Source organism: Natrix helvetica, assembly GCF_964273705.1.
Source record: "Natrix helvetica genome assembly, chromosome: 2".
Classification (NCBI taxonomy): domain Eukaryota; kingdom Metazoa; phylum Chordata; class Lepidosauria; order Squamata; family Natricidae; genus Natrix; species Natrix helvetica.
In genome coordinates this window covers 157,364,013-157,391,562 of record NC_138552.1, presented here as the reverse complement: position 1 = coordinate 157,391,562, position 27,550 = coordinate 157,364,013, and positions in this window count along the sequence as shown.

The following is a 27,550-nucleotide window of genomic DNA, read 5'->3' as shown; positions in this document are numbered from 1 at the left end:
CAGATCAAATAAATGCATCCACACTTGGAGACATACGTGTTCCTGCAGTTCCATTACTAGGCATGGTACAGTTCTGTTGAACTTTATTTCTATATAGTAATTGTATGTACAATACAATAAACTTTAAATTACAAAAATCCTGGGCATGGATCAGTGGAGCCATTTTAGTATCATTCTTTTGCTGTTCAGAACCAGGATGTCTAGCTCTATTTTTTCCTTGAATTGCAAAAAATAAAATCTGTTTCCCAAGCCAACCGTTACAGATGAATATAATAATATTTATCCAATGAAATCTAATTTCCTATAATAGTTTCCTTGTGGTTTTATTGGTGGATTGCTTCCATTTTTGAAGGATTCCATTATTTTCTATTTCCATGAGTGTTTTTGCTATCTGATTCAATGCTACGTTGACTGGTTTACAGAGGTTCAGACAGAGGTTTTCCCAGCCACAAATGTAGCATTTAAAAACTGTATCTAAGGTATTTTTAACACAGAACATGTAATCTACCATTGAGCATTTATCCCATTCCATTGCTATGAAATCAGTATTCCAGATAAATAAGGATTATTCTGATCAGTTCTTATTTAATCATTATACTATTGAGTTGTTATCCAACTCTCTGCACTTAATACTATTGCTCCCAATGAATAAAATCATCATGTTTACTTATAACATCTGATTGAAAAATAGAATAAGCAGAGCTAAGCACTCTGCAGCTTACTGAAATCAATGGCTTTAAATGTATCTAATTTAGATCTTCATGGGCTCAGGAATATAAAAAGCCATTGTTTTGATTATTCTATAATATCTTACTCTGTGATTCCTGGAGGTCATATGGCTTTGTCGTCTGGTAGATGCCAAGACTAGCGCTCTGGCCAGAACCAATATTATTCCAATTTAAGTCCACTTAATTGAATTGCAGTCAAACCTGATTGCTCATGATAGAAACAAGTTGTAGTTCAGATGACATTTAGATTAATCTTATTAGGTGTAGATTGCTACAAAATATGCTACATCCTTTATTATTTAAACTTTAGAATAGACTGTAAGTTTCAGATGGCCAAATGTTTTTTAGACACCATTCCCAATTCTATAAGCTTCAATGGTTTTGAAAAGTAGAACATTTGTTCAAGGTTATTATTCCAGTATCTTAGTAGTAACTCTCTTAACATTATCCTTTCCCTCCATTTAAATCAATAGTAGACTCTACATTATTTGATTTTCATTGGAAAAGACCATTTCAAGTTAATAATGTCAGAGGACAAAAAAGAAAGGAATAAGATTTTTCCTCCTCTGAAAGCTATTTATGCAAATCAAATCATAGTTAAAATTCAGCCAGCCAACATATATAAGAAGTTACAATTACTAAATGCCAACGTATAAGAAATTCAAAGATTGAATGAAAACCTTAGTCTTCATACCTATCAATTATCTTTAGAGATATGCTGTATATCAGCATATAAGGAAAAAAACTTTCCTTTTCTTCATATTAGATGCAATTTGTTCAATCATTTAAAAATATAAGCAATGGGTAGGCTTATAGGGTATGTATGTTCATATATTCCTTTGAACATTAAGTGTTTATGTTGATTTTATTTATAAAGTGAAGAGCTTAATGACTAACACCACATGTCCATTTGATATTTTCTGGTGAGCAGAAGTAATTTCCTTTGCGGTGCACAATTGCATATTCGGAGTTCAGGCTAACTGCATGCGAATATTCTGTATATTTCTTATAAAATGCTACTTACAGATGAAGTATTTGAGGAGCATTTTTCCTTGTAATGAATTATCTTACTCAGTCACTTGTTGATAAACAAAGAACACATAAAAGCATCCGTTTTCTGTCTACACATCCCATAAATCCCCAGCGAATGATGGAGGGGGGAGCATAAATGTGAAAATGTATATTTACACATTATTCATACCGCTAAGGCAGATCTTAGACTTGCTATAAATCTGGCTGCAAATTATAGACTGAAATGTCATTCAGAACGATATATAAGTGGCTGCCGTTTAATGATTATTCTGTGGGGGCTGGGGAAGGGGGTAAGGGGGAGAGAGAAACTGTATTGTACAAAGATATCTAACACTTTACTAAGAATCATTTGACCAATGACTTATAATTGTGCGTTATTCCCAAAAGCTTCTTTTCCTTGATCATCCCATCGCACACTGAAAAGGCAGGCATCTGAAGTATATCCCCGAATGCTACTTTCCCTAAGCTTTCTAGGGACCGGTATAGTTATGACACGCAGTGGCCCATTCCATCAAAGGCCCACGAGATGTAAGCCTTACTGTACTTGAGAAAAGACACATCGACAAAACCCAGGGTTGGATGCCAGCAACCTCTTTCATCCCTGGTCCTTTTTTTTTCCAGCCCAGCATGAAATCCTCTTTTTCAGCATTCATAAAGCAGCAACCTGGCTATTCCTGGAATTTTGTGACAAAGCTTTCTTAAATCAGAGTGGGGGTCTCAAAAAAAACCCATTTTCAGCAATGTCGGATTCTACAGAAACAATCCAGAACCTTTAGGACCCCTTATCAGCTACTTCGGGTTTCACATTGTGTGCAGTTGGCAGGCATACTGAATCATCTTCTCTTCCCTGCATTACCCATGAAGGGCTTCCTTTGCTTTTTTTTATCTTTTTCCATTCTTTTTGGGGAGAGGGAAGGGAGGAGGAGAGGTATATGGCTTTTAATAGTTCTATCTTCACTTCAGGGAAGGCAAATGCAGCCAAAGGTCTCTGTTTTAAGTAACAGAACACAGAAAACAGAAAGACGCATGGGAAAGGCTGACTTTTTCAAAAGTATAAATCCTGAAGTGGAGCCTACCTTAGAGATTATATATTGCAGCAATTAAGTGTGAGCTGAACTTATCCTCCCCCCACCCCCACCCCCACACACAACCCATGCACACACTTCCAGCATCACCTGTTAAGTTCTGCACTTTCTGCTAATATGCCTTTTCTCCAACCTGTCCCTGCAATTAAGCTCTTCCGTGCAATTCGGAAAGGGTTATTTTACACACACACACACACACGCCACAGCGATTTACTTAAAGGCATTATAGCTCATTGTTTGCAATGAAGAAGGGGGGGATATGGTGCAAAGTATCGGTGGAGGTGAGAAAGGGAGAGGGAGAAAGAGAGAGAGGGAGGGAGAGGCTCTGTTGAAAATTAATGAGACGAAGGGCTAATTACAGCAATATTTTTTCTTCTTCTCCCTGAGACTTCTTGGCCTCTCAGCAGCATGGTATGGAAGCGAAGTATATGCCGAAGCAGGGAGAGAGTAAGAATTGAGTCATCTGACTTACCGTATTGAAAAGTCTTGCTGTACTGCAGGCAGCATCCAGGCAGAGAGCATGAAGCCTCACGCGGATCGAGAAAGAGATGCCATCAATGAACGATGCAAATTCGTGGGTTAGGAAACGGAGGGGGGGGGGATTCAAGGCCAGCGACTGTACTGTGTATCCAAGGAAGGTCCTGGTTAGTCACAGCTTTGACTAGCCTGCTTCCCAGCTCTGCAAAACAACTAGACTGCAGCAGTGTGGTAAGCATAGGATTGCAATGCATGTCCCATATATTCAAGCATAACAGAAAACATGGTCTGGAGCTTTATTCCATGTGGATAAGGGGCTGGAGTGCTCAGGCAAGCAAGCAGGGAGGGGGCTCTCCCTCCCCATAGAGTCAAATCAGAGGAGGCAAAATAAGAAAGCTGGCTTACTGTCGAGCAGGATGCCCAAGATACAAATTACATAAAGCAGGTGCCTCTGCCTTCTGTTTTCCAGATACATGCCTGTAATCACATTTCACAAATGAGCTCTATGTAGAGAGGAGCCACCTCTTGTGATGATATCATTTGCTCTAGTCTCCTTAAATGGGCAACTTCCTACAACACGTCACGGCCACTGACAAAACAAATCTTGATCATTTTTTTGAGTGGGTAGGGTGGTGGATGGAGTCCCATCCACTAAGAGCAGCAGCAGCAGCAGCAGCTCCTAGTGCTGTGATACTATGAATCCTACATCATCATCAGAAGAGGTGGGGGAGGAAGAGACAGGATGAAAAACTGGGGTGGGGGTGGGGGAGAAGAGGAAGAGAAGAAACCTGCTACAACGAAGCATCTACAAGGAAACTACATCAAAAAGCGCTTCGGGCTTTGCTGAGCATTTCACAAAGCAGTGAGCAACAACTAAGCTAGAATTAAGTCACTGACAAAGTGTGACATTTGAGTTCCGTTCAGCTTAAAGAGTGACATTCTAAATTCTTTTTAACCCTTCTCAAAAGCAAACTATATCAGCATTCCACCTACGTTACCATTACACCTCAATGTGTACTATCTAAGTCATTTCAGATATGCAGTGGCTAGAATTCAAAGCAAGGCAACTTATCCAGACAACGTGGTCCCATGTCTTACATCAGCTTCACAGGTTTGCACTCATTTTCATGCCTATGTTGAACTGCCAGCTTTAAAGCTTCTTTAAAGCCCTAAAAGATTTCTTCATCCCAACAAATTCCAGCCATCCCAGAAACTGACTAGTGTGGTTATTGACTCTTTTTTTCAACATTAAGAACGGGACAGCATCTTCTATTATCTTCCAGGTTAAAAAAAAACCACACATCTTCCATTAGTGACAGATTTGGGGTGAGGTCCCCATCCAGCACTTGATGCCTATCCTGACTCTCTTTCTGCGCCATCTGCAGAGATCATGTGAAGAAATCTCAGGTATCCCATGGCTAATAAAGATTCAGTTGATTGACAGGAAATGACATTTTGAATACAGGTAGACCTCAATTACAACCATTCGTTTAGTCATCTTTGGAAGTTACAATGGCACTGAAAGAAGTGAAATTGCTTTCAATGCCATTGTGACTGTCTTTCACACTTATGACCGCTGCAGCATCCTCATGGTCAAAGGATCGGAGTTCATCTGCTTGGCAACGGGCATGTATTTTTGACAGTTGCAGTGTCCTGGGGTCATGTGATCAACTTTTGTGACCTTCCAACAAGCAAAGTCAATGGGAAGTCAGATTCACTTAGCAACGTGTTACTAACTTAACAACTGCGGTGATTCAGTTAGCAACAGTGGGAAAAAACATCATAAAATGGGACAAAAATCATTTTTAACAACTGTCTTGCTTAGGAATGGAAATTTTGGTTTCCATTGGAGTAATGAGTCAAGGACTACCAGTACTTATTCAAAAATTTGTAACATCTTCTACTATTGGCCTGTTCACTTCAAATATTTTTATATGTAGATGAATTGTATTATGTTCCATCAATTGTATGGGCTTGCCTGGTTATTAATTTCCAGTCTTCTGTCCTAATTGTTTCTCTCCATAGTGTTGTGCTGAGATGTTAAACTATGTCATAAACTGTATTATTTACATGGTTACATTTACCTCCTTTGTACATATGAACTGGAATGAAAAATTATAGCACTCTATTTGTCTCTTCGCCTGGTTTAGAGTCTTACCATTCTGGGCTGCTTTATAGATACTCAATCTGGACAAGGAAAAGAATATTCAGACAAGTGAATGTCCAGTCTCTTTAAAAGCCTCCAGTGAGGTAGCACCAACAACCTATTCTCACTGTCAGGAAATTTCTCTTTAGTTCTAGTTTGCTTCTTTCCTTCGTTTGTTTCTATCCATTTTTGTCCTGCCTTCCGTTGCTTTGGGGAATAGGTTGACCTCCTTTTCTTTGTGGCATTCCCTCAATCCCACTGCTATCCTGTCGCCCCTAGTCCTCCTTTTATATTCCTTCAGATAACCTAAGGGCTGGTGGCAATAATGGAGACATTTATCCAAGACATTTTTAGGAGGAAATAAAGGATGATAATATTAACCTTTTAGCATGTACAGAATGGATTGTATGAAATTGCTATTGGTAGGGAAGGTTAAGAGGAGAAGAAAACCAAAGAGCATCTTACACCAAAGTACCACCGAAGGATAAAGGATTGGTAGGCTGCTCATGCTACCATTGGTGTAACCCAATGTTTATACATCTGAAACATTTTACATCCATTATCAAACTAACTTTGTTCCAGTACTAGCCAAACATCAACAATGAAAGAGTCAGAAATCCCACAATATTCTATCAATTTTAAGTCTCCATCTTCCAGATGAACAAAGCTGCATCACCAGAGCTGGAGATCAGGCAAAAGATCTTAAAGCATCAATGCAGAATTGTATGAACAAATCTACTGATTGTGTATATCCCAAACAGTATCTAACCATAGTGATAACAATTTATTTTATGTAATAAGTTTTCTTAATACTCATGAAGGAATTATTTATCTTTTGATATAAAGTCCACCTCAAAGCATCAGCAATTATATGACTTTTCAGACCGGATGTTCTTTTTTCTAGGGATTTCTTGACTAGGTTTACTCAGCAATGTTAAACACAGCAGCAGTGCAGAGAAATGAAATTTGATGGGACTAGAGAATATCACAAGCCCTTACCCCTCTTATTCCAACATGTTATTCACACTAATCAGCAATTCACTAACTCTTCAGTTTCCCAGCTGGAGTTATGGAGGAAAATGAAGGAGTCATGCATTTATTCTGACTTATAAGTAAGCTGCAATTCCTTCTAGCAGGAGTATCTGTCATGGCAGGTAGTGAGATATAAGTTATCTGCATTTCAAACACTCTTTCATGTTTAGAAATAAACCAGTCATTTTATTTGCACTCCCTGTCACATTCACATGCTTTTATACCCGAATCTGATCCATAATTCTATTTATGCTTGAACATGAACACGAAACAAAATTAGGGAAGAAGCTTATATTTAAATAAAAAATGAACCCCCCCCCCCTTTTTAAATGAGTTTCATTGAAAAACTGCTTCAGAGCACAACCAAGTAGTAAAAGTCCATGTCTTAACATATAGATTTGGAAAGATCAGATCAGATCAATAGACAAATGCTGAATTTAATAAATCCGCTACCATTTTAAAATGTATTATGATTTTAGAACAAGAATTTATTTTATATGCCGCCTGGAGTCACCTATGTGTGTATTGGGCAGAATAAATGAAGGAAGGAAGGAAGGAAGAAAAATAAATAATTAGCATTTACTAATCAATCATTTACTCATCTCAATAGGCAATAGGAAAAGAATCATTTCAAGACTGAAGAATCAGTGGAAGATCCAAAAATGCAATTCAGATTTTTGTAAGATAGGCCTTAACATACCATATTTTTCAGAGCACCTTCCCCCCCCCCAAAAAAAAAGAGTGGGGAAATGTTGGTGTGTCTTATACACCGAATACAGCCATTTTTGGCTTCCCAAAGCCATGCCCCCCGCATCCCATTTCTGTAAAAAAACGGGCCATTTTTCGCAAAAACTGAGGCAGCCCCCAGCATCACTCTGCAGGCTTCAGCAGGGCTGGAGTACAGAGTGCAGCTGGGGGCTGAGGGAAGGCAAAAAAAAATTCCTTACTTACCTCTTCGAAATCTTGGTGCGTCTTATACACCAGTGCATCTTATAGTCCAAAAATATGGTATATAAAACAGAAAGTGTTCCAGCTCCCAAACCAATATAGTGCCATCAAGTTAGTATGTGCAGTACAGACACAAGATGCAGCTTCTTTAATCTCTTTTCAGTAAAAGTTTGTTTTAACAATCTTTCTCATCTTTGCGAAATAACTCAGTGAAGACTCTGAAAAGCTTCTTTTCACACTAGAGATCAGAAATGTTCTTTGCACTCATGAGTGGCTGCACAGACATGCCTCAATTTTATTTAAGGCTGAAGACAATCTCAGAGTTAGCTATTTCTGTTGAATCAATGACTCTTTTTCCTCTGACTCGTTTCCTTCCCTGCACAGAGAAATGAAACATTTGTCCTGAGGGGTAACTTTTATGGTCCGAATCTTATGCGCAAACAATACATAGCGCTAACCTCATATTCTTTAGGGAACCAGAATACACTGAATTGGGTGTAGGGGTCACAAATAAAGGTGGTGTGAGTTTTCAAAAGGAGGATATTGAAAACTAATAGAGGGTTTCTCTGTTCTTCTCAGCAGGAAAAATCTTCCCCAAATGTAATCTCATTCCTAGGTCCAGTTTGGAAAAAGTTTAGTGCAACTGGAAGCCCTTATGAAGAAGGGAGCCCATTAAGACAAGAGAGAGAATCTATGCACTGTCTCCTGGTGGTAAATGACTATGTTTTTACAAGTAGTCCTCAATTTACAACTACAACTCAGTCCTAACTTTTGGTTGCTAAGTGTTCTAACTCAGCTCCCCAAACACGACAAACCCTCTGAAATTAACTCAACAATTCCTGTATTAGGAGCGCCAGTAACCCCAGCAAAAGGTTTCTCACTGCAGGCTAACAAATCCAGCCGGACAGAAGATGAATTGTTATCTGCCACATCTATTCATCTCTGCCCCCTGCCTTTTATCCCCAGAGCTAGGGTGGGGCTTTGCTAGCAGAGGTGGCTCTTCCGTCCCCTGGATCAGCCCACAGATTTCCACTGCTCTCCTCTCTTCTGCCTTCTGTGCATCCGCGCATCAGGCCCTGGACCCAACTGCTCCTCCTCTTCCTCATCAGCCACCTCCAGACCTGGGGGCTGTTGACCCTCCATCTGAGGGCTGAGGGACGGCCCAGTCTCTGCCTCTCTCTCTCTCTCTCTCTGCCAGTTCCATTCTCTCTTCACCTTTGCAGCTCTCAGGTGTCCTTGATGCTGATCCTGACTCCAACGCCTCCTCCTCCTCTGATTTGGTTGCTGGAGGGGCCAGCGGCCGACAGGCCACAACAATAAGTGAGACAGTTTGCTCCATTTTGACCTTTCTTGCCACAGTTGTTACGTGAATGACTGCAATTCTTAAATTAGTAGCACGGTCGTTAAGTGAATCTGGCTTCCTCATTGACTTTGCTAATCAGAAATTCACAAATGAGCCCGGGACACTGCAGCCATCATAAATATGAGGCAGTTGCCAAGCATCTGAATTTTGATCATGTGACCACGGAGATGCTGCATTGGTTGTAAGTGTGAAAAATGGTCATAACTCACTTTGTTCAAAGAGTCACTAAATGAACTGTTGTAAGTCGAGGACTACTGCATTTTTTTAAGATCACAGGATTTGAATTATATGACCTGCAAGAAAAATGTGCTCTGGGTATCATATGATGTATAATTTCCTGGAAGATGAAGAACATCCTTAGTCCACCTTCTGCTGAGTCTTCTCTTGAAGGCTGAATCTTAGCCTCAAGCCATAGTCTTAAATTTGGCAACCCTGTCTTCAAGGGAATAGAAAAATAAAAGGCTAGTTTGGACATTTTTTACGTTTCCAAGACAGCTAGAAGGAAAGATATTTTTTTTTGTTAACCTTATCTGAAGGGAGGAAAAAAGAATAACTGACACTAAAGATGATATGCATTTTAGTAAAATGCATTAAGCATCAGGGGTGGGTTTCTCCCGATTCGCACCGGTACACCAGAACCGGTTCCTGAAATTTAGCGTATCTTTTGGAACACATTCGTCCGGCAGGATAGTACCGGAATGCTTCCTCCTGCCTGCCCCCCTCGCTCACTCCCCCCACCTGCCCAGTCGCTGCTCAATCTCTCTCTCTGTGTGTCCACCTCACCATGCTTGCAAAGTGTGGCATGAAAGGCAGAAGCCCCCACCAGCAGGGAGCCTAAGCAAAGGAGGAAAGGCAGAAGCCCCCACCAGCAGGGAGCCTAAGCAAAGGAGGAAGTGGAGAGCTGGGCGGAGGAAGGGAGAAACACTAGTGAGGGCTGCCTGCGGCCAACTTGACTCTATGCAGAGCGGGCTGCAGAGGGTGCTATAAGGCAGGTTGATCAGGGCGGTGTGCTGCTGCAAGAAGCCGCACTGCTATTGCTGGATCTGCGGTGCCCCGCTGGGTTCAGGAACTTCTGCCCCTCGTGTCCCACTTTGCAGCTGCCAGAGCCCTGCATGGATCTCTTTGGGGTGCTGGGCAACTTGGTTCTAGGAATACCTCCCCCCAGAACCAGGTTGCCCAGAAGCACCCCAAAGAGGTCCGTGCAGGGCTCTGGTAGCTGCAAATCACGGCAGAAGGGGCAGAAGTCCCTGAACTAGGGTTTCCCCCTTCCTCTGCCCAGCTCCACCTCCTCCTTTGCTTAGGGGAATGGACTGCGCTGCCAAGGACAGGTACTAGATGGGATGCTGGCAGAGCTGGGAACAGGGCTGCGCACGGAGGAGCCGGCAGCCAGGGTGCTCTGAAGCAGCACCAGCCAGCATGTCCCGCAAGAAGAGCCCCAAGGGCAAAGGTGGCAGCGCTGCGTCCTCCTCCTGTTTGAACACACCATGCAGGGCGTGCTCCCTTGCTTTGACAGCTGCCTCGTTTCCAATTGGGAGGAGAAGAAATCCATCTTTTCTGTCCCTCTCCATGGATCCCTACCCCAATTGGAAATGAGGGGCTCTGAAAAACAAGGCAGTGCACCCCGCATGGCTGTTCAAACAGCAAAAGAAGGAACAGGAGAGGAGTTCCATGCAGGGCTTTTTAAACAGCCAAACTCCCCTCCTGTTCCTCAGGCAGGCCAGATCAGGAGCGCACGCCAGGCTATTGCTCCTTCTGCCGCTGTCAGCGTGACTCTCGTGAGGGGAAGAGAAAAAAATAATAAAAGGCTCCGGTCATGGAGTGACCCACACCACTCCCCCGTCCAGCAGAGCTTTTTTTTCCCCTCAGCTCAGCTCTTCTTCACCCACCAAAGTGCTGCCCCTGCTTGGCTGCCCTTGCTGTCACCACGCCCCCTCTGCATGCCTGGCCGATGGCCTGAGGGGGAGTGAGTGATGGCGGCGCGGGGTGGCTAGCTGCGGCTACTGCTCCTGGGCTCACTGTGGGTAGCAGGCAGTGCCCTGACTCCCCCGCCACCACCGCCTCAACAGCAGCACCTCCCACCCACAGAACCGAGGCGGGGAAGAAGATCGAAAGACGTGGAGCCACAGACTCCCCCCTTTCTCCTGCCCCACAGCTCGCCTCCTTGGGTAAGACCAGGACGCACGCAGGGTGAGTGGAGTTTGCGACAAACTTTAAAGTGAATGGGGCTGTTTGTGACTAAATGGGACAGAGAACATGGAGAAATGCAAGTGAACATGGAGATAATCTAGTCCAACCCCTTCCCAAGGCAGGAATCCTTCCTTCTCTTTGAGAGCTGTCAGTGGCAGACATGAGGGAAATGGTGTGTGGGTGAATGAGAGAGAGAAAGAAAGAATGAGAAAGTGAAAGAAAGAAAGTTAGAGAGAGAGAGACAAGAAAGAAGGAAGGAAGGGAGAGAAAGAAAATAAGTGGGGGAGAGAGACACAAAAAAGAAGGGAGGAAGGGAGGGAGGGAGATAACTTATGATCACAATTGAGCCCAAAATTTTAGTTGCTAAGCAAGAGCGTTGTTAAGTGAGTTTTACCACATTTTCCAACTTGGCCACACCCACCTGGTCACATGACTGCCAAGCCACTCCCACCCAGTCATATGACTGCCAAGCCACTCCCACAAAACAGGCCACACCTACAGAATAGGTTCTAAAAAATTATGAAACCCACCACTGTTAAGCATTCATTCTTAAAGCCCGCTTATGGCAGAGAGTGAATTTTTGTACAGGGAGTAAACATAACATCAATCTGTTTCTTAAAATGGGAAAGATGAAGAGGGTTCCCCCCCCCCTTTCCTTTCTTTCCTTTCAAGGACATTAATAGTCAATCTCATCATCCTGATGGGAATAATGAGCTTTATATTCTCCAGTTGGCTGAAGGGCACAAGAAGCTCTCTGCCATATAGCAAGCCAAACTATTTGTCCAGCTGAAACTGATGCAATCTGGCAGCAACAGTTGAAGTATTCGTGTAGTGCAGGATTTCCCAACCTATGCAGCTTTAAGATGTGTGGACCAGTGGTGGCTTGGTGGGCGTGGCAGAGAAAGGATACTGTCAAATCTCCATTCCCTCCAGATCAGCTGGAACTCGGGAGACAGAGAATAGATGGGGGCAGGGCCAGTCAGAGGTGGTATTTACTGCTCCTCCAAACTACTCAAAATTTCTGCTACCAGTTCTCCATAACTGGTCTGAACCTGCTGAATACCACCTCTGGTGTGGACCAACTCCCCATGTCTTAAAGTTGCCTAGGTTGAGAAGTCCTTATGTGGTACATGTTTCAATCTTGTACAAAGATGCTCTAGATCACGGGTGTCAAACTTGCTGTGTCATGTTGCCGTCACATGACGTTTTGTGATATTTTCCCACTTTGTGGAGTTGGGGTGGGCGTGGACTGCGTATGACACATCTGGACCATGGGCCGCCAGTGTGACACCCCTGCTATAGTTTCAATATGGATCTTCTGCTTACAAAGTATGTGCTGAACCTGCAGATATTCTGATGCTGTCCAGAAGGTATATTTACTATGGCAAAGTTGTTTCCAATCGCTCATATTGCATAGTGGAGCACTGGAACTACTGACAGATCATCAGAATTGTAGCCTATATGGCTATTCCTGGTCAAGAGATTCCTAGATATTCTTTTCCAGTGTTTGCCTCCAGGGTTGGGTAGACAGAGCGCAAAGGCACTTGAGTAAAGAAAGATGTATACTGTAGCAGGTAACTTTTAAAAGAGAAAAACAACAAGATCATTTCTTAAGAGATTTGATAAGGAATCAGTCATACTTCTGCACTTTAATCTATTTAATCGCTTTAATCTATTCTGTATCTTTTGCCATTTAGCAGGGAAATGTTTAAAGGAGTGATTGGCCTCCTGAATCTGCCCACCATGAAAAATATGTACTCATTCATATTCCAGGTTGTAATGTATGACTAGTAGCTTGAATCAGAGTGAAAGATGTGTGGGAGGTTTAATCTTGCCTTAGATATATTTATTTGGATCAAGTTTGGTATCTTATCAATGAGAAGTAAGAATGTTATGTAAGTGAAACAGCGTTGTTTATTGCAGAAGGTTGTAGTAGGAAAAATGCATTCACTGGACGCAAAAAAAAGTGGAATTGCGTAGTCCTTGGTGCTTCTGAGTTTGGTTGTATTCTTGCTGATATTCCATTACTACTGACACTGATGATGTTACCTAATTGGGTAATGAAATGTCTGCTAGAAAACAGCCAAGTTCAGGGAGCAACAAGGACTCCAGAATTCAACATCGAATTACAAATCTTCTCTTTTACAGTATTGAAGGCCTAGATAGGTGCTGTTACAAAAATTGACTCTCATGCAGTTCTTCCTCAAAATAATCTGGACAGAAATTCTAGTCCTAAACCAACTGATGCTTTATTTTCCTATTTTGGTTTTAAGTGTTTTTTTTCCTTTCCCCTTCCTTGTTGTGCAAGTCACCCATATCACTATGTAGACTTTCCTTGTGATTCTGAACAATATTCTGGACTCCAGGACAAAATTAACATGGAAGCCACAAGAGAAAAAGAGTTTCCATTCATTTCCAACATGACAGAGGTTCCCAACGCCTGTTTTGTCAAGATATGGGAATCCTCGGGTCATTCATCCAGGGGAACATATTAGAATAGAATAGAATAGAATAGAATAGAATAGAATAGAATAGAATAGATAGAGTAGAGTGGATAGCACAGAATAGAATGAGTTGGAAGGGACCTTGTAGGGTCATCTAGTCCAACCCCTTGCTCAAGCAGGAGACCCTATACCATTTCTGATAGATGGCAGTCCAATCTCTTCTTGAAAGCTTCCAGTATGGAAGCCCCCACAACCTCTGAAGGCAATCTGTCCCATTGATTGATTTTTCTTGCTGCCAGAAAATTTCTCCTTATTTCCAGGTTGAATCTCTCCTTGATCAGTTTCCATCCATTGTCTGACCCTTGGGTGCTTTGGGAAGTAGGTTGTCCCACCTCCTTTCTGTGACAGCTCCTCAAATATTGGAACATTGCACCCCTCATCCTTCTGTTGACCAGGTTAACCATGCCCAGTTCCTGTAACCGTTCTTCATATGTTTTAGCTTCCAGTCCCATAATCATATTTGTTGCTCTTCTGTGGACTCTTTCTAGAGTAAACATAAACATCGTTAGCTAGGATTAAATTGGATGTGACACATAGCTTCATAACTTAAGTGGAAGGGACAGAGAGATAGAGACATATATTCTATGAGATCTTATAAAGACCTTTGGCTATAGTTGATTGAAAAGCAGGACTTGGGACATATGGGAATCTGGAAAGGCATTCACATAAATTTTCACTCTACCCTTTAATATGCCAATCAACAAACTCTATTTTCTGTTCAGTTCTCTCACTTATGGCTTGCAAATGTTATGTTCTCTAAAGACTGAGCCACGCTTGAGAATTCAATATACTAGCGACCAGAGGAATGCAATACCCAGTCATGGACAAAATTTATGATGACTGACTTTTGAAGCTCTAGTTCTTCTGATTTTATTACTAATGAGCCATGGTGGCACAGTGGTTAAAATACGGTACTGCAGGCTACTTCTGTTGCCTGCTGGCTGCCTGTACTTCTACAGTTCGAATCTCACTGGGCTCAGGGTTGACTCAGCCTTCCATCCTTCCAAGGTGCGTAAAATAAGGACCCAGATTGTTAAGAGCAATATACTGACTCTGTAAACTGTTTAGAGGGGGCTGTAAAGCACTATGAAGCAGTATATAAGTTTAAGTGTCTTTGCTAATGTAGATTTACTTATTCTGGTTCTTTAGTTAGACATCCATGAGAAGAATCTCAGAGTTGACAAAAGTGGCAAGGAGGAGTTTTCACCAGCTATACCAGTGATAAAGATATTGTTGTTGTTTCTGATGCCAGAGAAAAAAATTATCTCTTCATGAGTTTGTGATCTTTGTTTTATTTAATACTCGATTGCATCCTGCCTAGCAATCTAATAAGTTAAATGATGATGTTATGGAAAATACAAAAACAAAACTGAATAGGTACAGTGTTGGATTCGGGCAACGAGAGAACAGACTGCGGACACGTAGTGACTTATCAGCTCTTTATTTGTAGTAGTAGTGATCCAGCTTGCTCTGTGGTCGGAGGGTTCCCCTTTTATAGGGATCGGGTACGCCTCTCGACCAATCAGAATGATACCTGTTTTCCGCCGTAGCGGCGGACCAGAGAGGAGACTTGCTGCGATATATGCTAATATCTAACACCCCTCCCCTCTTAGACGGAGCATTCCGGTTAGTTACATAGTCCTTAAGATACGTGGGTGTTTGTCTTACTCGGGTGGAACGTCGCAGTTCTGGTTGATCTGGAGTGGTTTCAGGATCGGTTGCTTTTTCTGCTTCGCGTTCGGGGGTCTGTAGGCTTTCGTTGCTTTTGCGTTGTTCGGTTTCTCTTTCGACCTCTTGTTCTACCCTAGGCTCGTAGGTGTCGTGGTTCTCCGTGTTGGGGCTCTCGAGTGGCTGACTTTGAGCTGGCAGATAGTTTTCATCGTCAGCCCGCAGGTCTGAGTGTGCCAGGCGACCTCGTAGTTGATCGATGTGCCTTTTCCAATTACGTCCATCTTCAAGCTCTAGCAGATATGATCGTGGACCCGTGATGCCAATGACCCTTGCCGGCATCCACAATGTTCCCCCTGCATAGTTGTGGGCGTATACTGAATCCCCTATGCTAAAATTCCGAATTTTGCTTGTAGAGTCTGGGGGCGATGTGGCAGAGTAATTTGGGTGAAGACGGTCCAGGTGAGACCGTAGACGGCGGCCCATGAGTAGTTCAGCGGGGCTCCTACCCGTTGTTGCGCTGGGGGTAATATGCTGAATTAGGAGGTAATGGTCAATGCGTGTTTGCCAATCACCTGGACCCATCCTAGCGAGGGCCTCTTTTGCGGATCGCACCATTCTCTCCACCTGTCCGTTTGATGCCGGATGGAATGGCGCGACGAGGGCATGCCGAATTCCCTGACCTGCTAAGTACGTCTCGAATTGCATGGCCGTGAATTGGGGCCCATTGTCGGAGACCAGGAGGTCGGGCAGGCCATGAGTGGCGAAAAGTCGCCGTAGAACCTTAATGACTGCCTCTGCCGTGGTTGAAGTCATTATGACTACTTCTAGCCATTTGGAGTATGCATCCACAACTATAAGGAAAGTCTGACCTTGGGCTGGCCCTGTGAAATCGATGTGTATTCGCAACCAGGGTGCTTTAGGCTTCTCCCATTCTGTGGCGGGCGCTTCCGGGGGTGCTGGTCTCGATTCCTGGCATGGATCACACGTGGCCACCCATTCCTCTATTTCTTTGTCCATGTTGGGCCACCAAACGTAACTTCTTGCTAACGCCTTCATTCTAACGATCCCCGGATGCCCCACATGTAATGCCTCTAATACATTTCTACGTAACGCATAAGGAATAACAACTCGATCCCCCCACAATAAACAACCTTGCAACACTGAAAGCTCATCTCGTTTCCCCCAAAATAGCTTGAATTCCGGGCCTACGTTTCCTTTCGGCCACCCCCTCCAAACCCATGTTTGAACTTGCTTTATTATGTTGTCCCTAGCAGAGAATCTGGCAACGTCGTAGGAAGAAACCGGTCCTGAGTCCAAACAGTCAATTAACAACACCGGTACCTCAGGAGTGGGGTCTGGCAAGAGATCCGGAAGTGGGCAACGGCTGAGTGCATCTGCATGTCCTAGAGTGGAGCCCGGTCGATGGATTAACTTGTATGAGTACGCGGCCAGGAAAACAGTCCACCTGGTCATGCAAGGAGAAAGGGAGACTGGTGTGGGGCGGTTTCCCGCCAAAAGTCCCAACAGCGGCTTATGATCTATAATCAGTTCAAAATCGTGGCCGTAGAGGTATTCGTGGAAACGTTTTACTCCAGCTACAGCAGCTAACGCTTCCCTGTCCATTTGGCTGTAATTCCTCTCGGCCGATGAAAGAGTCCTGGAGTAGAAAGCGATGGGTGCTTCGTTCCCGTTTGGCATCCTGTGGCTAAGGACTGCGCCGACTCCGAATGGGGATGCGTCGCAGGTCAATACCAGTGGTAGCGTCTGGCTGTATTGCACTAGCAGCGAGTCGGTGGTGAGCAGGCGCTTTACTGCGGCAAAAGCTGCTGCTTCGGATCGTCCCCATCTCCATGTTGCGTTCCTCTGGAGTAGTCGATGTAATGGCTCAGCAACGGTCGCCTTCTGTCTCAGAAAAACGCTGTAGAAGTTAAGTAGTCCGAGGAATGCCTGCAACTCGGTCTGATTTCGTGGTGTAGGGGCGTCCTGGATCGCCTTAATTTTCTTTGAAGTGGGGTGTATTCCCTGACCATCGATTCTATATCCCAGGAATTCTACGCTAGGCACGTTAATTTGGCATTTCTCCTTTTTGAGGCGGAGGCCCTTTTCTCTGATTCTGGCCAAGACAGTTCTGACTCTTTTTAATAGTTGCTCCTTGTTTGCAGCGGACACCAAGATGTCGTCGAAATAGGGGACGACTCCCGGTATCCCTTGCAAAAGCCGTTCCATGACGCTCTGGAACAGACCTGGAGCAATACTCACACCAAATTGTAGCCGGTTGCATTTGAATGCTCCTCTATGGCTTGGGCCTCCGCTGTGGCGCTATCCACGGGCAACTGCTGGTAAGCTTGTGCCATGTCTAATTTAGCAAATATCTTTCCTGGCCCCAACTAGTGCAATAAGTGTTGTACTACTGGCACAGGATATGCGCTTTGTTGTAGCACGACATTAATTGTGCATTTATAGTCCGCGCAGATGCGGACTGACCCGTCTGGTTTAACTGGGGTCACAATGGGAGTTTCCCAGCGCGCGTGATCCACCGGCTCAAGGTTTCCTTGATCTACTAACTTATCGATCTCTTTATCTATTTTTGGGCGGAGTGCAAAAGGCACTCGTCTCGGTTTAAGTCGGATTGGTGCCACTTTGGGGTCTAAATTAAATGAGATTGGTTTACCCACATACTTACCAAGACCGGGGCTGAACACATCCTCAAACTCCTTAAAAATCTGTTCAGCGCTGCTGTTCTCCACGGCGTTGATCCCGGTGACTTCTAACCCCAAGGCTTCAAACCAATCTTGTCCTAGAAGGTTCTGTAACGGAGCGCTGGCGATGGTCACGGGCAGCTGGGCTACGATGTCCTTGAAGCGAATTTGGAACGTGCCTTGGCCCACGATGGGGACTCGGTTCCCCTGGTAGTCTCGTAGCAGGATGTCTGGTGCGCGTAGTTGGCTCTTTTTGAGGCTAGGGATAGCCTTTTTCATGGAGGCCCATGAAATGATCGTCAAGGACGATCCTGCGTCAACTTCCAGCTCGCAAGGAGAGCCCTCCAAGAGGACTGTGACTTTCAGCTTTTTTGGCCGCTTGGTGCGGACCTGACTTATTGTGGTGAGATACGTTCGCAATTCCTCTCTCTGGGTCAACTCTATCTCAGCATCTGTATCCTGAAAATACTCTCGTTGAGCGTCTTGGTAGAACGCTCTCTCAGCTCTTTGTGTATAATCTCTCTGGGAATACGCTCTTTCAGCTCTTTGGGAATTGTCTCTCTGGGTAAACACTTGTGGATTTCTCTCTGGGCGCCCTTTTTGATTCCGCCAGGGCCCTGGGTTGGGCTTCTGTTGGCGGTATGTAGGCGGCTGCCGTGAGGCAGGGACTTCGCTCCGGCACACTCGTGCGATGTGCCCAAGTTTGTTGCAGTGTGAACAAACAACGTTCCTGAACCGACAGGTAGACCGGGGCTGATTCCCTCCGCAGCTTGCGCAGGGCGGCAAACGGAATCCGGGTCTCCCCCCAGGCCTCATGTGACTGCTCCGCATCAGGTGACTGTCCTCGAACTCGGGATCCTCGTAGTCAGGGTTGGTGTCCTCGTAGTGGACTCTTATGTGTCTGGGTGCTGGCTGGCTTGCGTTGAATCCGCGTTGTATGGTTTCCGATGATTTTTCCGCTGACTTGGATGCCCTTGCTTCGTTTAGCGCTATTTGTAGGGTTAAATTTGGGTTTGCCAACAGTCTTTTTTGTAGCGAAATGTCCCTTAACCCACAAATAAATCTGGCCAGGATATGCTCGTCCAGATCCCTGAACTCGCAGTGATTTGCTGCTTTACGCAGGGCTGCAACATATTGGTTGATTGATTCTCCCACCTTCTGGTTCCGCGTGTTGAATTCCTGGCGGCAAATGTGGCGGGAAGGTTTTTGCGCGTAATGAGTCTGTAGAGTCTGTTGCAACGCCGTCCATGATACCGCTTGTATCGGAGTAGGCGCAGAGAGGTCTCTGGCCGTGTTGAAAACTTCTCGCCCACAGTAGCCAAGGAAGATGTTTTTCTTTCGGGCATCGATTATTCCCGTGTATTCGTTCGCTTCGAGAAAACACTCGAAACGAATCATGAAAGCCTCCCATTCTTCGTTCGTCGGGTCGAATGGAGCGGGGGGAGTGTGCATCGCCATCTTCTCTTCGTTTGAATTTGCCGCGCTGCGGTGTCCTGAGATGGCTGCCGGAATTTCTGCCGAATTCCTGGGCTGGATTGAATCCTGAGATTCTGAAGTAGCTTTCTTCGTCCTATCTGTCTCTCAATCCCACCTTCGTCGCCAATGTTGGATTCGGGCAACGAGAGAACAGACTGCGGACACGTAGTGACTTATCAGCTCTTTATTTGTAGTAGTAGTGATCCAGCTTGCTCTGTGGTCGGAGGGTTCCCCTTTTATAGGGATCGGGTACGCCTCTCGACCAATCAGAACGATACCTGTTTTCCGCCATAGCGGCGGACCAGAGAGGAGACTTGCTGCGATATATGCTAATATCTAACATACAGAATGTAACATCTTGACTCCTAATGAGAGTAGAGTGTTCAAATCACATTATGTTAGTATTTTAAATCACTACCTTCTGGTTTGCTGTGTTTTCCAACCTGAGTAACTTCCAAATTAATAGGCATCAATCCCAGAATTTTCAGCAATAGCTGTGCCTGCGACAGCAGTCCACATAACACAAAGTTAGTCAGGTTGGATAACACCAGTTAGACCAGGGGAGTCAAACTAAACACCCCATAGGCTGAATCTGGCCCATAGGATGCTTAGATCTGGCCCGTGGGGCTGCCCTGATCTGGCCCATGGTGCCTCTGCCAGCAAAAATGGAGCTCAGGAGGGCTGCAGGCGGTCCTCCTGAGCTCCGTTTTCACTGGCAGAGGGTTGCAGGAAGCTGTCACAGCTGAAAATTGAGCTCGGGAGCCCGTTTTTGTGGGCAGAGCACTCAGGCCATCACAGGCATCCCTGACAAGAGTGATGTTGAGCTAGCCATGCCCATCCTGGCCACACCCACCCTGGCCCCTCAAGGTCAAACACAGCCTTGATGCGGCCCTCAATGAAATTAAGTTTGACACCCCTGGGTTAGACCAATGTGGTATTGCTAGATGTGTCAGAATACAGCTTCTCTAGTTCTGTTCTAATTCAGCCAGTGGTTAGAGCAGTGAAGGATAACCTGAATATTTTAGTTCAACAAGACTAAGATTTTAATCCTGTTCTTATTTTCACCTCCATTTCCATATAGACTAGGCTAGAATAGACTAACAGAGTTGGAAGAGACCATGGCAGTCTTCTAGTCCAACCCCCTATTTAGGCAGGAAACCCTATACCCGGGATGGCAAACCTATGGTATGTGTGCCACAGGTGGCATGCGGAGCCATTTGTCGGGGCACACGAGGCGTTGCCCTGTCAGCTGGCCAGCGTGTATGTGCGTGCTGGCCAGCTAAGTTCAGCCTTTTTTAAAGCCATTTTTTCATGGAGTGAGCACCATTTACTTGTCCCAGCTTCTGCCAACCTAGCAGTTCGAAAGCATGTAAAAATGCAAGTAGAAAAATATGGACTACCTTTGGTGGGAAGGGAACAGTGTTCTGTGTGCCTTAGGCATTTAATCATGTCAGTCACATGACCACGGAGACGTCTTCGGACAGCACTGGCTCTTCGGCTCTGAAATGGAGTTGAGCACTGCCTCCTAGAGTCAGGAACGACTAGCACATATGTGCGAGGGGTACCTTTACCTTTACCTAACCAAGTAGATCCTTTTAAATTCAGTCAGACTGTTTAACATTGCTGGAGTAATTTAACTCAAATGCAATTAAATGTGTATCTGTGGTTAATATAATACAAGATAAATAAATAACTAGAAAGCATTTACTGAACATCATGCAGGTAGATTTAAAAAAATTAAACAAATGTAACATTATATGGGCATTGCACTTGTAAGAGAAATTAGAAAGTGTCTGAAATCACATGCATAATCTCAAGGATCTCTCTTTCCTGAGAGATTTCACAGACCTGGATCCAGCATCTATGGCAGTGACTCTCCCCAGAAATATGGTCCAACACCAGCAGGATGTCAGCTTGTCACAGTGCTCATAGGCAGACTCTCTTAATGTACTGAATTTCATGCAAGTAGCTGAAAATTTTAATCAAGTGTAACATTCTATTGGCATGCATTTTTAGGGGAACTTTCTAAGGATAGCTATAAACTGAAACAATTAAGTCCACCAAGATGCTTTTGCTCAATAATTTGGCCACAAATTATTTACATTACCAAACACTGATTGATACTTCCAGTGGCTAAAGTAAATAGCAATGCAACAATATTCTGAAAATGAAATCATACAAATGTAGTGGGGAACAGAAATATTTGAACTCACAGAAGTAATGAAGTTTAAGCTTTGTTACTTCTGCAAGTGTACTTAATATCTGTTACTGCACTGTGCATATAAGGGCCTCAGTCTAATATATAAAAAAATGAAAACATTTGTCTTCCTAAATTCTCTTTACTTTACAAAAGGGGGAGGGAACCAAAATTCTAAGCGAAAGCAAACTGCAACAACTGTTCATTCCCTCCAGAACAGAAATAAAACTGATAAATTGTAAAACCAAGAACTTGAGTCAGGAGTAACTGTGAACTACGGATTCTTCCAATTAAAAAAAAACTAATTATTTAAGTCAGCCTAAATGTCTACTTTACAGAAGCTATCAGAAAGACAAGTATTTGCATTCTTGAAGAATAAAGGCAGATGCAAAATCCTTATTCCCTATGATGCTATGAGCTGCTCAGGATATAGGACAATATCCAACCCACGTGGATTTTCTACAGGCGTTCATCATTCCCCCTTTTACATACCCTGAAAATCTGCTCTAGCAGGTTCCCAATTGCAGGACAGATGTCAAAGGCACATAAAAGGGAGATTCACTTTTATACAACAGCAGGATCATGCATATGAAACTCAGCGCAGCCGCCAATTTATAATTGTTTCTGAATTTAACGGAATCATTTTTGCCTACCGATGTGTTGATGTAACACATCTGGAAGGCATTTGGGTTTCAGAGAATTGCTTTAGGAGACCATATTATCAGATTGTTATATGTGAGAAGGAAACTGAAGAGAGAAGGAAGGTGACTAAGCCTATGCAGCGGAATTATTCTCTCCTTCTCCCTATGGCTATTATTATGTCCTGTCCTGTCCTGTAGGAAGGATTCCTGGAGACAGAGGCAGGAAGGCAAAGGGCAAGTATCACATAAGCTTCTTCAGCTAGTTTCTTGTCTCTAGATCTCATTACCACCAGCTGGCCTCTAGGACACTTCATAGAAATTTTGTTTGTCAATATTTGTTTGGGAGGTTTTTTTTTGTAATTGTTTACTCTATATTACATTCAGCTGCTTTAGCTTGATTATCATTCTGAAAAATAAAATATATAATAATAATGAAATTGAACAATTGTATCATAAACCAGCATTGATGGTTCCTGTAGTTATTGGCACACTATGTGTCATACTGGACAGCACTTAGGAAATCTGTGCACTGACAAAATTTCTATCTGTCAATTGCAAAAAGGAAACATTGCTTGGATCTACATATATATCATGCTGATACATTACAACCAAATCCTATCTAAATCTCTTACTGACTGTGCAACCAACTGTAATGTCTTGATGTTCCTAAATTAAATTGTATATTCAGGGGGACTGATTTAATCAAATAAAAATTTCAGTCAAGCAGTTATAAGTATTATTTTGTTCAAAATGTGGGTGAAAAGGAGGAAAAATAAAAATGTGCCCGTTTTTTATTACATTTCCAACACTTGATAGACAATAGAAAGTGGAAAATTATCTTAAGAGATATAGTTGCATTTTTCACCATTTTCCAAGGAAAGACCATAACCATTGAGGTCATGTAAATAAAAGAAGTAAAATGAAACCACATTCTTTCTTGAAACTCTTAGCCTATATAAATTATTTCCAAGTTGCCTATTCGGACAAGAAAGATACTTAAGAGTCAGACTAACTTTTTAAATTGCAACTTGGCACTTTGAGTGTAAAATCTGGTTTATAGGTGTCAGGTGAACCCCCCACTCCAGCCACCATTAAAAGTCAAGTAACATACAAAGGTTGCCTATTAGATGCAACCCTCTGATATATGCTTATTGGCTTTAATTCAAAGAAGTAAAAGCCTCCCAAAGAAATTTGGGCTTTTTCCAAAGCTAAGACCTTATCGTACTGTAGATCCAACAGTTTAAAAGTTATAGAGGATTTCTGCCTGGAACTGTTCAAAAGAGTTTGACTAAGGTACCAGTGGTCATTCTTAGTGTCATATTCATTTTTCCTCAAGTATCATACAATGTACTGTGGAAAGTCATAGAAATTCTAGAATCCAATTTTTTTGCAACTTCAAATAACTTTTAGGACTCAGTCCTACTGTTTGAAAGGTTTCAGTGAAGTGATATCACAGAGCTGTAGCCAAAGAAAACAAGAAAGAAAGAAAAAAAGACAAGACAAAATGAAATTGGTTCAGATGAGCAGGCAATCTTTCCATCTCTGACAATAAGAATTATTTCATTCAAGAGATCAAGGAGGGTTTTTTAAAATGTGCATTTGTAAAATATAGCGTGACTCCAAATATATCAGGTGGCATTATTTTACTTCTGTAATGTTACATACATAGGTCAGAGGATGAAAAACAATTCCTGTAAAATTAGAGGACTGTAGCATAAAACCAGAGATGCAGCAGTAAACAAAGCACATTATGAAAACAAACATATTCTACATTACTAAACATCTTATTTTTAAAAAAAATACTTGCTAATAATCACATTGATATGAGCTCCTCGTGAATCTTAGTTAGAGGCATCACGGGAGAGCCAATTAATGCCAATGTTTGCACTGCAACATTTGAAGAGTCAGCAATACATGGCCTTTTGTTGTCCCAGGAACCGAAAATGACTATTTTTAAAAGCAATGCATATTATTTGCATGCTTGCTGGAACCAAAAGCCATCTTTTGCAATTCAAAAACATTGGTGCTATTATATTAAAAAATGTACACTTTTGACAGTAAAATCCTCTTCTTGAAATGGATTGCTTGTCTATATGCCTTAATCGTTTATTAAAGATGATATACAGGTTTGGGGATCAGGAACCAATTGTGTATTCCTGAGTGTATGCCTGGATGTCTTAAAAATAAAAGCCGTTGGTCAGTCTTTTCTACCAGATATCTGGAATATTTGCCTTTGGGAACCAATGAATAAAATTCAAATCAAGTATAAAATATAATAAATATTCATCTAAAAACTATCATTACAGGTCAAAATGGAATCCCTTTGAATGGCCACCAACATGCTCAGTGCCTATTGAAAGGGCTTCTGCTTACAGCTGAAGTCTTGCTGGTCCCACTGCTTTCCATATGCAGTAAACCTCCTTGTATGCCTTTGAGTTGGCACTTTCGCAAAACAGCCTAAGTACCATTCTGCAATATGCTTGCAATTCCAGTGGCTGATGCAAAAAAAGAGGGCATCATGAGTTAGGACTGCCAAAAGCGCCCTCAGGAAATCCAACTCCTGCTTATAGGGTAGCATGTGACATACAAGGGCTGAAGTACGCAGGAGAAGTGTGTGTGTGTGTGTGTGTCTGTGTGTTGTGTGTGTGTGTGTTTATATACATACACAGAGAGAGAGAGACAGAGACAGAGACAGACAGATGTGGTGGCTCAGTGGCTAAGGCGCTGAGCTTGTTGATCAGAAGGTCGGCAGTTCAGCAGTTTGAATCCCTAGTGTCGCATAACGGAATGAGCTCCCATTACTTGTCCCAGCTTCTGCCAACCTAGCAGTTTGAAAGCATGTAAAAATGCAAGTAGAAAAATAGGGACCACCTTGGTGGGAAGGTAACAGCATTCCATGCGCCTTCGGTGTTTAGTCATGCCAGTCACATGACCATGGAGACGTCTTTGGACAGCACTGGCTCTTCGGCTTTGAAATGGAGATGAGCACATCCCCCTAGAGTCGGGAACAACTAGCACATATGTGTGAGGGGAACCTTTACTTTTATACACACATACAGGCACACACACACAAATTGCCGAAATCACTATGGTTACAGTCTACACTCAGAAAGCTTAAACTGAAATGCTTCAGTTTGAAAAGCACTGAAATTCACCAAGTATCTCAAAATATCCAGATACAGGTGCTACATTTTAAATATCAGGTAAGCCCTTTGCTTCAAGACACTTATATGTAAATTAAGCCCTTTTCAAGAAAGGGGGGAGGAAAGGGGGAGGAAGGGAGGGAGGGAAGGGAGAGTGTGAGAGAGGGAAAGAGGGAGGGAGAGAGGGAGGGGGGAGAGGGGGAGATATCTACCGAGCTGCATATACATTTTATTAGCCTGCTTAAAGACAAAAGACTAGCATTAGAAAATTTACTCCCTAAACATTTCATTAGATGCAAATTTCAGCACTCAAGGGAAGAACAGCTCCCAGTTACTGTCAAAGGTACCATCTGAAATCCAGGAAACATTCTACACTTAATGCTTAGCCAAAAACATTTTCCAAAAAGCTTTAAAAGGCTGCAATGGTTCCAAAACATTTTCATACAAATCCTGCTATTATAATCTTAGTGGAGGGAAGCTATTACAGTTGCAAATGTGATATAAAGAAGTAAACTCGAATTAAAAAACATGTTCTCAGTTATTTCATTATTTCCCTGTTCATCTCAACTAGTTTTATTACATGCAATCCATTCAATCAACAAAAGTTTAATCTTCACAAAAGCCCTTTAACTGCATCATTTATTGGTATTCGAAAACCCCTCTTTTTGTTTTGGGTGTGCATGTCTGTTTTCTTCCATCCATTACCTGTCCTTTCTATTAATGATGGCTAATTTATTCCAGCCCTGCAACATTTTATCTTAATCCTAAAGAACGGCTGCCTCAAGCAAAATCACCAGGGCTCTTCTATCTACAGCTCTGTAGCAGTTATCCTTCTTGTTCAAAACTTTAATTGTAATCTTTTCCTCAGAAATGTAAATTGTTTTCCAATTTAGCTATCGTGCTTTCTCTCACACTCGTTCCAACGCTCCTCAGATAAAAGGAGCCACACTTCACTGGGTCCAATTTACAGACTGGGAAAGTGAAGCAAGATTAATGTATTAGTGTCAGTGCAATTTAAAAGGAGCAACAACTATAGGGTTCTATAGCAACAGCAACCTTGGCGTAAATTCCTTCAGTCTCCTCCCTTTAGCTGTCATCCTGCAGCACCAGCCATTTCAGGAGAGAGAAGCAGATGAGGTGGGAAACAGGAAAATCCCAGCAGCCCTGCTGGAAAATTGGTTTCCTCAGTCTCCTTTCTCCTCAAATTGTATTCAGGTCATCCTACATTCAACAGTTAGCCTGTAACTTTAAGGATGTTTTCCTCTCTGGTTCAAGAGTTAAACTGGTAGCCAACAGAGCCAGAATTTATTCCATGCTCAAATCCCCCCCCCCTGCAAAAAAACCCCAGGGTACCTTTGGGCCCCCCAAAAAACTCCCACGGTACTCACTCCCAGCCTAACCTATCACAGAGGGTCATTGTAATGGGCACTTGTTGACTGCTTTATGAAAGGCAGGATTATAGCTAACAAATAACCGTAAATTAATATTGATTTCCTTCCAATGTCATGCTTTTGTAGGCTGTAAGGTTGGAAAGAGGTACTCTGTTTTAACTGACTCTAAGTAAACCCTCCTGGAAGCCTATCTGGCTAAATAATGAAATCAAAGTGCTGTGAACGTATAGTAGATATACATGCAAGTATAAAAAGAGGCAAATTGATAGATTTAGACAGGTTGTGGCAATGCATCAAACTGCAAGAGGGAATGGCACCGTATAATTTAACTACTGGGAACCTATGGGTGGATTGATATGATTCCATTACATGGAAAATGGAGTGGGACAAGATTAAGACTCATGATTGGATCGTACCTAACTTATGAATGGGACTATTATTGGTCCACACTTCTAGCGCCTCTAATTTAAAAAAAAAATAGAAAACTTGGGGATGGTTGAAAGGTTTCCAACCAACTCATTCTTGTGATAAGGTGACTTTTGTGAACACGGGAAGGTAGACATGCAAATGCTACATTTGTACAAGGACTCGTGATGGTATATAAAGAGTCTGGCTGTCTTATTCTCACACAGGTCTTTCTTCAATGAAATACTTCTAAACTGCCAGATATTAAATAAGGTCAATAGCACAGAATTCATTCTTCTCCTGCCAGGATTTGTCTAAGCTTTCTCCAAATCCCAACTGAATATTATGGTTGAAGTAACAAGTCAATAGCCAGCTCATTGGTACCTTCGCATTTTAAAAAAAAAGTGCTGAGACAAGATAAAATT